General features: G+C 33.6%; 1 non-coding gene across 1 annotated transcript; it reads left to right on the top strand.

Annotated features, from left to right (window-relative positions):
* The first annotated feature begins 13,818 nt into the window (after nt 1–13,818).
* LOC128036260 (small nucleolar RNA R71) lies at nt 13,819–13,924 on the top strand. The gene has a single exon (XR_008193058.1). It is a non-coding gene; the product is annotated as a small nucleolar RNA R71 (small nucleolar RNA).
* The last annotated feature ends 282 nt before the right edge of the window (nt 13,925–14,206 follow it).

The following is a 14,206-nucleotide window of genomic DNA, read 5'->3' as shown; positions in this document are numbered from 1 at the left end:
CAAATAAGAAAACAAAGAAACAACCCTTACAAGATCAAAGTGTTTACAAATTAAGCTCAAATACATTGAAATACACTTGAGCAAAAGAATAGGAGTAAAGCTCACAAGTGTATAAAAAAGAAATATGGAAATAGTAAGCTCAAAGGTTGTTTGATTGAAGATTTTTACTTGAAAGTGTTTTTTTTATTGCAAGTCTTTGGAAGATGGTTTTTATACCCCCTAATTGATTTCCAACTATTGAGGTTGTTGGTGTAATGAGTACGACCGTTGGGGATATAAAACCAGAGCATTTATTTCACTTGCAACTGCGAGTATCGATACCAAATAAAATGGTATCAATATTTTTTTTGTAATAAATGCTAATTCAGTGAGCGTTGGGATCTATTAATCGATACCAAAAATATTTTATCGATACTTTTGGAAAAACGTATTGATACCTGATCGATACTTTGTAGGGTTTGTAAGAAACAAAATGCTATTTTGGTATCGATTTTAAGGAAGGTATTAATTTTTTTCAGATAATATAGATACCTCAAAAATTGTATCGATAATTTTTTTTTTGGATTTCTGAAAATAGTTTTCAAGTTTGATCTCAAATTTTCTAAGGGTATAGACAGTTCCAAAATTATCAATACTTGGCCAAAATGGTATCGATACTTTTTGGCTTGAAGCAATTCTGACTTGTTTGAAAATCATTTTCATTTTGATGTGTTAAAATCATTTTAACTTGGTTAAAATCATTTTAACTTGATTTTAAAATTGTTTCAAAATTTTTAAGAGTTGAATGTAAGTATTCAAAACTTTATCTCTTAAACTTCAAATTTAAAATCATTTTTCAATTTTAACTTATATTCAAAAACACTTCAATCTTTTATCAAATAAAGCTTGGATTAACAATCTCTCCTTTTGATATAACAAAACATTTGGTAAATTTTTTTGAATAATTGCTCCCCTTAATAAAAGACATTTTAAATTTGAGGCCAAAATAAAATTTTTCATTCAAGTTGGCGTTCATTTTTACTTTAAGAAAAATTGGTCACAAAATTTACATTTAGCTAGCATCAAAGAATAATAAAAAACATAATCAATCAATTTACCTTAATTTACCTTTTCTTCTCCCCTTTTTGCTATATCAAACATCAAATAAAGCTCAAGGGGAAAAGAAGTTTTTTCATCACAATATATAGATAAAATTGAATTAGTAATGAGCTAAAAAAAATCAGTGTATCTTAAAATACAAAGAAAGCAAGAGAGTGCAATAAAAACAAATACATAGGCATAAACATAGAAATGAAGGTGCAAATGTTATGAAAATGAAATGTATGTCCTAAAGCTACTCTAATCATCATGAGGAGGGGAGAAAGGAGGCATCGAAGGAAAACATGCAAGGAGAGACGCCATTTGAGACTATAAAGTAGATAACCGAGAATTAACGTCATCTCTATGAGATCGAACCTCTTCTCAAAGTCCCCAAACTTCATCGCTATTAGTTCTAACTTCTTCTCGAAGTCTCCGGTCATCATTGTTCAAGGACTGTATGGCATCGAGCATGGCACTATTGACTTCTGATGAAGGTTGAGCAGCATGTGAAGAGGAAGTTAATGGAGGAGCGTGCACAGGTGCCGGGAAATCTTCAAATGCGGCATTGGTTTCATCTTCTTCATGTTCTGTCAGATGGTCACTTTTAAGCCATGTACCAGTGTCGGCATTGAAAAGATATCCCATATGATTAAGGGCCCCATATGTAACAGCCCGACTCTGGGCCTAGTCGGAACAGTGGTTTCAGGACCACAAATCCTACGACAGAAAATATGGTTATTATTATATTTTCATGGTCTACAATTTCACGGAAAATTTTCGTAAAAATTTCGTTCGAAAATTTCGACGTTTGGGCACTCAATTTAGTCAAAAGGACTAAATTGTAAAAAGTGCAAAAGTTGAGTTCTACATCTTAGAGGTATCTAATTGTTATGAAATTTTAAATTGGAGGTCTTTGTGTGGTAATTAGACCATTAGTTAGTTGATGGACAAAAATGGGCATAGAATTAGTGAAATAGATTTTTTTAAGTAAGGGCATTTTAGTCATTTGGTAATTAAATAGAATTAAATGGGAAAAAGATGAGAAAATATGCTCATCTTCTTCATGGTGAAAGAAATCAGCAAGGGGGAACCATAGTTAGGGTTTTCAAGCTTCCAAGCTCCATAGTAAGTGATCCCAAGCCCCGTTTTTAATGTTCTTTACGTTTTTGGAGTCCCGGTAGCTTAATTTAGCTTATTCTAGCAATAATTCGTGCTAGGGTTCATATTTGGAAAAATACCCATAGGTGAAATGGGTTTATTTTGCTGTTTTATGGTGGAATATGAAGCTAGAAATTATGTTAAATAACTTTTGCTAAGCGATTTTAAACGAAAACGGGTAAATAGACATAATCGGTAAAAATACCTAATGTTCAAAAGTGTGTGTTAGAGTGAGAATTTGATGTTGTCATAGAAGGGAAAAATGTTCATCATGTCATAAAACATAAGAATAAGTGATGAAGTTTAATTTCTGAGCTTGGGGACAAAAGTGTAATTATGCAAAAGTTTGGGGGCAATATTGTAATTTTTCAAAAAGTTGGGTGGTGGATTATTTTAATAAATGTGGACATTAAATGAGTTAAATTTTCCATTATAGATCAAGAAAGGCGAGAAGACTACCTCAAGCGGGAAAAGAGAAGGTAGTGGAGTAAATTGCAAAATTTCGATATTTTGCACCGAGGTAAGTAAACATGTGATTTAATGCATTATTTTGATATTATTCAATATATGTTAGTATTTAATAGAACATAGAATAAATATTTGGCAAGATCCTAAAAATGTGGTTAAGTTGGGAAAGGTGGTAAAGTGTTGAAAATATGGGTTTCGGTTGAACACTCGGAATAAGCCGGAGTACATTGAATATGAAGGGGTTGCTAAGTGCTGATTCCCCGACTCATTGGTGGTTGCTAAGTGCTGATTCCACTGTATCTTTAAGTATAAAGGGGTTGCTAAGTGCTAATTCCCCCAAGGGGTTGCTAAGTGCTGATTCCCCGATTCATTGGTGGTTGCTAAGTGCTAATTCCACCGTATCTTTAAATGTGAAGGGGGTTGCTAATTGCTGATTCCCCCAAGGGGTTGCTAAGTGCTGATTCTCCGATTCATTGGTGGTTGCTAAGTGCTGGTTCCACCATATCTTTGAATGTGAAAAGGGTTGCTAAGTGCTGATTCCCCCAATCACTGGTGGTTGCTAAGTGCTGAATCCACTGATAACGGTTAACATTCCGAGTGTTCAACGAGGAAATTGGGAAGGTGAATATTTATGTATGGTGGACAAATTTATGGGAGGAATATTGGGTTTGATACATAGTCAACCCATGTATAAGGTAAGAGGAAGTATCAAAAAACTACAAAAGAGCAAATTAAATATAAAACTGTTTTGAACAACAGCAGTTGGGCAACTTTGAAAAATCACCATAAATGGTGGAAAATGAATTTGAGGTTGAATAATATATGAAATTAAATCTGAGTGAGTCTATTTTCATATGAAAGACACAAAGAAAGCAAAAGAGTTGTATATTTGGGGATATTTGAATTTATTTGAGACAGGGCTGGATTGATTTTGAAATCCCCTGTTCCAACTTTGGAAAATCACCAAAAATTTTACAAAAATAATTATGGCCTGAAATTTATATTCCTGGATTCCTTATTGAGTATATTTTTAATAGAAACAAACAAGACCATTTTTTGAAATTTTTACAGAGAGTTAAATAAATTTTAGTAAAGGGATGTCAGAACTGCCAGGTAGTGAAATAGGGGAATCTTTAGAGAATAAACTGTACTAATTGGCAAAACTAAAAATTCTGAAAATTTTATGGTGGAAATTTACATGAGTTTAGTTTTGGGGAAAATTTACGGAACTTAATTTGGAGTCCTGTAGCTCTAGATAAAGATAAATTAGCGTCAGTGATGCAGAAAGACAATTTGCTGGAAATTAAACGAACCTTGAAATTTATGTGCGACTAAAATTATGTTGCTATGAAATCAAGTGGGAAATTTATTTATTTGTCATATGTTTACTTACTAAGCTATATGCTTACTCGTTTTTATTTTCCCTTGATTATAGTGACATCAGCCAGCTCGGAATTTGGACGAAGTCAGATAATCATCCACACTATCATCAACGCTTGGGTATTTTGCAACTCATATTTTGGAAACATGGCATGTATAATGTTGGTATTCATTATTAAATAAATTGTGTTTGGTCATACAACTGTTTTTGGTTGGATTATTGGATCTGTTTGAAAGTGATTGAAAACTTACAGGGGGTTGTATGTAAAAACAAGCAGAAATGCTGTCGAAATTTAAAAAAAAAAATAGTAATACCTCATACTATGTTCCGTTAAGGAATACGGGTAAGGGGTGTTACACCATAGCTAAATGGTTGGTTTGAAGTAAGGGGGTGTCTCCATGGGTACGAGTACCTAATTGCCTAAAGAGGTATGAAAAATACTTGCCATGAGGAAGAGTGATATTTGTATTCATCCCCCTTTTGATAGCTTTAGTAATGTCATTAAACATTATTAAGGCAAGGTCGGGATGCCTATCAGATTTAAAGCAATTGAGCCACCAATAATCGGTGTTTCAAAGCTTGGTATGCTTTTTGATAGGTCTAAGGTTCCAAGTGAGAATTAAATGGAGGACACGATCATGGAGATTTAGTTCAGATGCCGATCTGGACAAAATAAAAAATGAGAGATCAAAACACCTTATTTCATCGGAGGAACCTTTGGGAGGTAAATGAAGATAATCGCCAAACTCTTCGATAGTGAGGCAAATAGGGGTTCCTATTAAAAATAAGGTGATGGTAGTAACAGTATCGCCGGACTCATGTTCGAGTTTGGAATTGGAAAAGAAAGCTTGAACAAGATTCAAATAAGTTGGTGAAGAAATATTTTAAAAATGCCATCAACCCCCAAATTTGTACAATAGGGAGATAAGAAAAACTAATAGCCTCTAACATGGCTACATGAACTTCCCTAGACTCTCATACACGTTTTGAAGCAAAATGACAGTTAAAACAAGATATTGAGTTAGAGTTTTGAAAACATTCATTAAAGGATGATTCTAACTCACTAGAAAGATTAAAAGATGATGCACTAGTCCTAGAACATTTCTTTGGGGCCATTCTAACAATTAACCACTTAGAAAAACACTAAAACCAAAAAAAATCTCTTTGAGGAATTTTATTAAACACTTGGTGGGTTAGGGTTTTGGGTAAAAAATTTAAGAAAACCTTTAAGAATAGGTGACCTCCTACAATAAAACATGATATATGGAGTTCAAAACAACTCAATAAACCATCAAGAAGCACTATTTCAACCTTCATTTTATAAAAGTAACAAGTTGAAAGTTTTAGGTTTTTATCTCAAAAGTGTTGAAATATACAAAATCTTTAAGAAATATTGAACAAATCTTGAGGAAATGATGTTTGAAGATGTTAAAAGGAGAAGATTTGTAAAAAAAAAATGAACTTGAAATTTTTTTAAGATGAATTGAGAGGTTTTTCAATAGAGGAAAGAAATTTTAGGTTTCTTTGTTTTAAAACTATTGCAAGAACCTTTAAACACCCGTGGTATCGATATTTTATAAAAATTTTGATAATATTAAATTGGTATCGATACCAATTTGCGATTTTATTTTCCAAGTGTAGTGAAAATGCAAAATCAAGATTTTTGAATCTTTAGAGGTTCTAAGGGTCCTAAAATGACTTTAAGAACATCTCTATATGTTTCATATGCAAGGAAGTGTAAAATGAAAGTATAATGCATAAAATTTATAAAGGAAGCTTAGATTTTAAAGAAAATTACTAAATTAGTAAGAATATGACTAATTCAATAAGTGCAAAAACATCATAAAAGCAAGTCATGTTAGATAAATAAGGTCAAAATAGATCAAAGTCTACATAAACTCCCCTATCTATATGCATACAAGAGCCATGAAATCTTTGCTTAACAAGATTTTTGCAACAAAAATAATCAAAGAACATAGAAAGTTTCAACACAAAGTCAAGGCAAGGTTGTTAAACCTAGTTCTCTCCTAAGTGTCCAAAATCTCTCTTTGTCTAATGGTTTTGTAAATATGTCAGCTAATTGGTTTAATGTGTCTATATACTCTAGAACTATTTCACCCTTTTGGACATGATCTCTAATGAAATGATGTCTAATTTCAATGTGTTTAGTCCTAGAATGTTGGATGGGATTTTTAGTGAGACAAATAGCACTAGTATTGTCACACTTGATAGGAATGACATCTATATCAATTCCATAGTCCTTAAGTTGTTGTCTCATCCATAAAACTTGGGCACAACAACTATTGGCAGAAATATATTCCACTTCAGTGGTGGACAATGCAACACTATTTTGTTTATTTGAAAACCATGATATTAACATGTTGCCTAGGAATTGACAATTACTAGAGGTGCTCTTCCTATCTAATTTGCATCCTTCAAAATTCACATTCGAGAATGCATGCAAGCTAAAGGATGAGTCTCTAGGATACCAAAGGCCTAAATTTGGAGTGTCTCTAAGGTATCTAAAGATTCTCTTAAGGGTTTGTAAATGTGATTCCTTAGGACAAGATTGATATCTAGCACATAAGCATACACTAAAAATAATATCGGGTCTACTTGCGATAAGATAAAACAAAGAGCCAATCGTTAACCTGTATAATTTTAAATCTACACATTTACCTTCCTCATCTTTGTCAAGCTTTGTAGAAGGGCTCATTAGAGTAGCTTGTGGTTTGAGAGTGTCCATCCCAAACTTTTTGAGCATTTCCTTTGTGTACTTAGCTTGATTGATGAAGATGACATCCTTTCTTTGCTTGATTTGGAGTCCCAAAAAGAAATTTAGTTCTCCCATCATGCTTATCTCAAACTCACCTTGGATTAGCTTAGAAAATTCTTGACAAAGAAGATCATTCGTAGTACAAAAAATAATATCATCAATATAAATTTGAATTACTAATAAATATTTGTCTTTTCTTTTAATAAAAAGTGTTGTGTCAACCTTTCCTTTACAAAAAACTTTTTCAATAAGAAAATTTGATAATATTTTATACCAAGCTCTAGGAGCTTATTTAAAACCATATAAAGCTTTTGAAAGTTTGGAAACATTGTTTGGAAAATTTGGATCTTCAAAATTGGGTGGTTGTTCAACATACACTTCTTCATTTATAAAACCATTTTGAAAAACACTTTTCACATTCATTTGATATAATTTGAAATCATTAAAGCATGCAAAAGTTAAAAACATTCTAATGGCTTTCATCCTAGCTACGGGAGCATAAGTTTCATCATAGTCTATTCCTTACTCTTAAGTGTAACCTTGAGCAACAAGTCGAGGCTTATTCCTCACTATGTTACCACTCTCAGATAGATTATTCCTAAAAACTGATTTAATACCTATAGTAGATTTACCACTAAGTCTATTAACTAGAGTCCATACTTTACTTCTCTCAAATTGATTTAACTCTTCTTGTATAGCCAATATCCAATATTCATCATTTAATGCTTATTTGATATTTTTAGGCTTAATGCATGAGATAAATGCAACATACTTACAAGTATTTCTAAGAGAAGATCTAGTAATTACCCCTTGAGATGGATCTCCCAGAATCATACCATCCTTCACATAGTTGAATTCTCTTAGATGAATCATTTCCTTTTCCTCAAATGAAAGTTTTTCTAATGCATCTTGTGTTTGTTCTTGAATTTTGTCATTTGGTGATTGATCTTCTTTATCATTGTTATTTAAAAAATTGCATCATTATAATTAACACAAGAATTCCATACTTTCTTTAATCTATTGGGATCCCAGATTTGTACAACGTTAATCAATTGTTGAAGAAAATCCCAATTTATATTTGTCATCATAGCAAAGTACTCATCTTCTTCAACATCAGGTAGGTTGAACAATTCATTAATGGATTTAGAAGTTAGGGGTACCTTCTTCATGCGAACAAGAACTTTAGTAGCATCTAGCATAGTTAAAATAGAACTCTCAAACTAACTCCTTTTTGGGCAATGTTTGTGCATCGTAAAAATAGTTCCAATTGAGGGCATCAATTGTCTTTCATATTGGCTAAGGCACAACCATCTTGTCATTGCTCTCCATGTTGAAACCTTTTCCCAACATCATGGGTTGATTTTTGAAGTTGGAATCAAACCTTTCTTTTACTTTCTCATCTTGGATCACAATTAGATTTTCAACAGAGGTCTTAGAGGATCTAGTTCTTTTGTGAGACATGGTGATTTTTTTCCCGAAAGATAGGCAAAGTTTTGGTAAAAGGAAGATAAAAGAAATTGATAATGGGTGGTAGCAAGGTTTTTACAGTGGCGATAGGCTTATGACAGTAATTGGATTATGGCGGCGATAGGCGTGCTTCGATAAAAGAACTGCGGCGGCAATGAGGAGGCTTTGCGATAAGGGAAAGAAATCTCAAGAGATTCTTCGGGATTCAAGGCTAATGGCTAAGAGGAAAAAGAATGAGTGGCTAGGGTTTAAGCTATTTGGTTGAAGGGTTGTGAAAATTATTATGGTAGAGAGGGGTTTATATAGTAATGAATCTGGGCAAACTTGTAGCAAAAATTTAGCTACAAAAGGTGACTTGGGAGGAAAGTATAGAGGAAAAGATGTGGTGACACAATTAGGGTTTTGAAGAACCCTATGGATGGCAACATGGGGTGAATTTTCTCCTCTTTATTGTTTCAGGCATTGAGCCTAAATTGTATTTACAAAATAGTCTACTTAAGATAAATTAAACTGGTTAGTACTTGGGGCCAAATTGAGCCACTCATTAAACATAAACAAATAAAATGAACATAAAAAAAAATGAAAATAATATTTTCAAAATTAATTAGAAAATTTCTTCTCAAAAGATTACATTAAATTAATTCCCAAGAAAGGTTGGAGGGTTCCAATCTCCTTAAACATAACTAATTAAATTTATTAATTTAAGAAAAATAATTTATAATTATTTATTAAAAAGTAAGATCATAAAAATTAAGGGTCTATTAATTTGAACGAGGTTTTAATTTGCTCAACTTCACCATCCCAATAATGCTTGAGACGTTGACCATTAACTTTAAACGTATCTCCATAGTTGTCGTATAATTCTACAACTTCATATGGATAAACTTTGTAGATGGTATAAGGTGCTTTCCATCGATATTTGAGCTTTCCCAGAAATAAATTTAGCATCAAATTAAATAACAACACTTTCTAACCTTCTCTATATTTGCGATGTTGTATACAACTGTCATTCCATCTCTTAGATTTTTCTTTACACATCTTGGCATTCTCGTATGAAAATAAATTCAACTCTTCCAACTCATCAAGTTGTAGCATCCTTCTCTCATCGGCTTACTTAAGATCCAAATTTAATTATTTCAAGGTCCAGTGAGCTTTATTTTCCAATTCAAGCAGAAAATGACATGCCTTTCCAAAAACTAACCGATAGGGAGTCATTCCTAATGATGTCTTAAAAGCAGTTCGATAGGCCTATAGAGCATCATCGAGCCTTCGAGACCAATATTTTTTATTAGGGTGCACTACCTTTTCAAGAATACCTTTGATTTCACGATTCGCCCTTTCAACTTGCCCATTTGACTGTGGGTGATAAGCAGTAGCAATTTTATGTTTCACGTCGTACTTGTCAAGCAACCACTTAAGCCATTTATTTACAAAGTGAGATCCTTCATTGCTAATTATAGCTCTAAGAGTCCCAAACCGTGTAAATATATGCTAATATAGGAATCATATGACTACCTTAGCATTATTTGTTGGGTATGCCTTGGCTTCAACTCACTTGGATACGTAATCCACAACTACCAAAATATACTTGTTCCCATAAAAAGAATGAAACAGGCTTAGAAAATCAATGCGATACATCGAATAGTTCTACCTCTAAAATATTTGTCAAGGGCATCTCGTTCCTCCTTGATATGTTTCCGGGTCTTTGGCATCTATCACATTTTTTCACATATGCATACGCATCTTTAAACACTATCAGCCAAAAGAACCCTATTTGAAAAATCTTTGCTGCAGTACGAGAACCACCAAAGTGTCCCCCACTCTGAGATGAATGGAAGTGGTACAAAATATCATCAATCTCACTTCCAGCTATGCACTTCCTGATTATATTATCTGCATATTGTTCAAACAAAAACAGATACTCCTAAAAATAATACCAACTATCATGAAGGAATTTCTTCCTTTGTTGGTATGTCATTTCTTGAGGAATTATTCCACATGCTAAATAATTGGCAAAATTAGCAAACCAAGGTTTTTCATGAATTCAAATTACCTCGAAGATATGCTCATTAGGAAAATTCTCATTAATTGGAACAAGTGAAGAAGTTACCTCATTTTGTTCCAGCCTCGACAGATGATCAGATACTTGATTTTCAACACCTTTTTGGTCTTGAATCTCAAGATTAAATTCTTGGAGTAAAGGTATCTAATGAAATAGCCTCAGTTTAACATATTTCTTCTTGAGTAAATACTTAACAGCCGCATGATTGGTGAACACTGCAACTTTGGTACCTATAAGAGATGAACAGAACTTGTCAAAAGCAAAAACTATAGTAAATAGTTCTTTTTTAGTTATCGTATAATTTAGCTAGGCTACTGTCAAAGTTCTACTTGCATAGTAGATAGGATGAAACACTTTGTTTCTTCTTTGACCCATCACAGCTCAAACAATGAAATTGCTTACATCACACATCAACTCAAAAGGTGAGTTCCAATCAAGTGTAACAATTATTGGGCCTGAGATTAACCAGTTTTTCAATTCCTCAAAAGCTTCTAAACATGCTTTGTTAAAATAAAAAGAAATACCTTTTATTCCAAAAGCATACACAAAGGTTTAGAAATTTCTGAAAAATCTTTGATAAACCTACAATAAAAATCGACATGGCCTAGAAAACTTCTAACTGCTTTCATACTAACTGGAGGTGGTACTCTTTCAATTACGTCCTCCATTGCTTTATCCACTTCAATTCCATTTTTGGAAATTTTATGTCCTGAGACAATTTCCTCATTAACCATAAAATGACATTTCTCCTAGTTAAGGACAAGATTCATCTCCTCGCATCTTTTTAGTACCTTAGCCAAATTACTCAAACAAACATCATAAGTAAAACAAAAAATCATCCATGAAAACCTCAACAAAATTTTTAACCATATCAGTGAAAATTGCCATCATACATCACTGAAATGTGGTAGGTAAATTACATAAGCCGAAAGGCATTCGCCTAAAAGCAAATGTACCGTATGGGTAGGTAAAAGTAGTTTTATGTTGGTCTTCTAAGGCTACAACTATTTGGTTGTATCCCAAATATACATCTAAAAAGCAGCAAAATTCATTACTTGCCAGTCAATCTAACATTTGGTCCATAAAAGGCTACAAAAAATGATCCTTACGAGTGGCTTTGTTCAACTTTCTATAGTCACTATAAATTCTTCAACCCGTGATAGTTCTCATTGAGATTAACTCATTACGTTCATTCTCGAAAATTATGATTCCACCTTTCTTTGGTACACATCGTACTGGACTTACCCAAGAATTATCTAAGATGGGGTAGATGATTCCCCCATCTAACCATTTGATCACTTCTTTTTGTACTACCTCTTTCATGATTGAGTTTAGTCTCCTTTGCCCATCAATTATACCTCACTCACCTTCCTCTAAAATAATCTTATGTATATAGAAGGAAGGGCCAATTGCCTTTTAAAATTTCTTTAAAACAACAATTAGTTGCTCCTCTTGGTGTTCTGTCAGTTTTGCTGAAGCAATCATAGGCAAAGGAGAACTACTACCTAAAATAAACATATTTTAAATGGGACTGAAGTTCCTTTAGTTCAAGCTTAGGCGGTTCGTCGATTGACAAGTTGGGTTGTGTAAATTCTTAAGCTTCCAACTCTAGTGGTTTGAACCATAGTGGTTGAACATAACTCCTCGGATTGGCTTCCATCAAAGCCATGTTTTTATTACCTTTTTCATCTTCCAATGGTTCAAACCTCAAAGAGTTCTCCAATGGGTCTTCTTGAAGATTGCTCTCCCATTCCATAGAAACTATGGTTTCTAATTCCTCCATTACCGAACATTCCTCTGTCAGATTGGGAAATTTCATGGCCCTCAAAATGTTAAATGTTACCTAGTCATCTTGAACTCTCATTGTGAGTTCTCATTTTTGCACATCAATAAACATTCTTCTTGTGGTTAGGAAAGGTCTCTCTAAGATGATCGAAACTTTCTTATCTACTTCAAAGTCTAATATAATAAAGTCAGCAGGAAAAATAAACTTATAAACTCTTGCCAAAACATCCTCGACCTTCCGCTCGGGATATGCTAACGAACGATCCACTAGTTGAAGTTTCATAATAGTGGGTCTTACTTCACCTATTCCCAACAGTTTGAAAATATATTTGGGCATTAAGTTGATTCTTGCTTCTAAGTCGCACAAAGCTTTACTGCACTAAGATTCTTCGATGCTACAGGGTATAGTAAAGCTTCTAGGATCTTTCAATTTTAGAGGTAGCTTACTCTGTAAGAACGCATTGCACTCCTTCGTTAAAGCGATAATCTCATACTCACTAAGCATTTTCTTCTTGGATAAAATATCATTTATAAACTTCACGTAATTAGGCATTTACTCTAAAGCCTCCACCAACAGGATGTTGATGTGAAGTTGCTTTAGAACATCCAAGAACTTTTTGAATTGCACCTTTTGTTTCTATTTATGCTGCTGGAGTCTTTGAGGATATGAAACTTTAGGTTGAAATGGACAACTTTTCTGAGGAGGCAATTCTACAAAAGAAGGTGTTAGCTTTTTAGAATTCACTAGTTTAGGGATTACCTCATCAGATTTTTTAGCATCTAATTTTTTCAGTATAGGAACTTCAACTATTGATTGACTTTCCTCCTTTTCAGTAGGCTTATATTCAATCACAACCTCCTTGGGCTCCAAATATTACAAATTCGTAATGCAACTACCTTGTAAATTTTTTTACCCAAACTCCTTGGATTTTCTGTATCGCTCGGCAAGGCTTCTAACTGACCCATCTGGTTCTCGAGATTTTTTAGTGTTGTTGCTTGACTTTAGATCAAAGAGTCATTTTTCTCCATGTACACCTTCAACAAGTCCTCCAAACTATTTGATGACTCAACTTGAGTTGGTTTTGGAGCTTGTTGACTAAACCTTTGGGATTGATTGGGTCTATGCTGCATACAATTGTTCGATCCATTTCCTTGGTTACTTTAGGAAAAGTTCGAATGATTTTTCCATGATGGATTGTAGAACTTGGAATATGTTCCTTGTCCACCTCTATTTTGATAGTGATTCTGTACATAAAAAATAGACTTAGGTTTTGAAGGGAAATTCTCAAAAGAATGACTATCCCCACAATACACACAGGAAACAACACATACTGACTTGGTGATTGAGTTGCAAAATTATTCAAACAATTAGTGGTAAATTATTTTAACCTTGAGGAAATAGAAGATACGTGAGCAGAGAGTGAAGTTAGTGCATCCACTTCATGCACTCCAACCACTCATCTTCTAGAAACTGCTCGATTTGTCGGCTATTGGTAATTGTTGCTAGAGATCCTTTTGATGATCTCATAAGCCTCATTATAAAACTTAGACAAAACCGTACCATTCACAGAAGCTTCTACCATTAATCGTGTATGTGCATTGAGACAGTTATAAAATGACTTTAGTCGGAGACAGTGTAGAATCCCATGATGAGGACACTTATGAAGTAATTCCTTGAATCTTTCCCATGCCTTGTATACGGACTCTGCATCTAATTGTTGAAAAGTAGTTATCTCATTGTGCAACTTTACATTCTTGCTCGGTGGAAAATACTTTACCAAAAACCTTTCTGTTAATTCTTGTCATGTAGATATTGAACTTGGTGGCAATGAATTCAGCTATGATTGTGCTTAATCTCGTAACGAGTACGGAAACAACTTTAACCTTAATGCATCTTCAATCACACCAGTTATCTTAAACAAATCACTCACCTCCATGAATAATCAAAGCTGAAGATGTGGATCTTCCGTGCGCATACTACTAAATTGGCTTACTATTTGGAGCATTTGGAACGTCATTAGTTTCGATT

Source organism: Gossypium raimondii, chromosome 13 (assembly GCF_025698545.1).
Source record: "Gossypium raimondii isolate GPD5lz chromosome 13, ASM2569854v1, whole genome shotgun sequence".
Classification (NCBI taxonomy): domain Eukaryota; kingdom Viridiplantae; phylum Streptophyta; class Magnoliopsida; order Malvales; family Malvaceae; genus Gossypium; species Gossypium raimondii.
The sequence above is the reverse complement of the archived record's forward strand: the minus strand, read 5'-3'. Positions and strand labels throughout refer to the sequence as shown.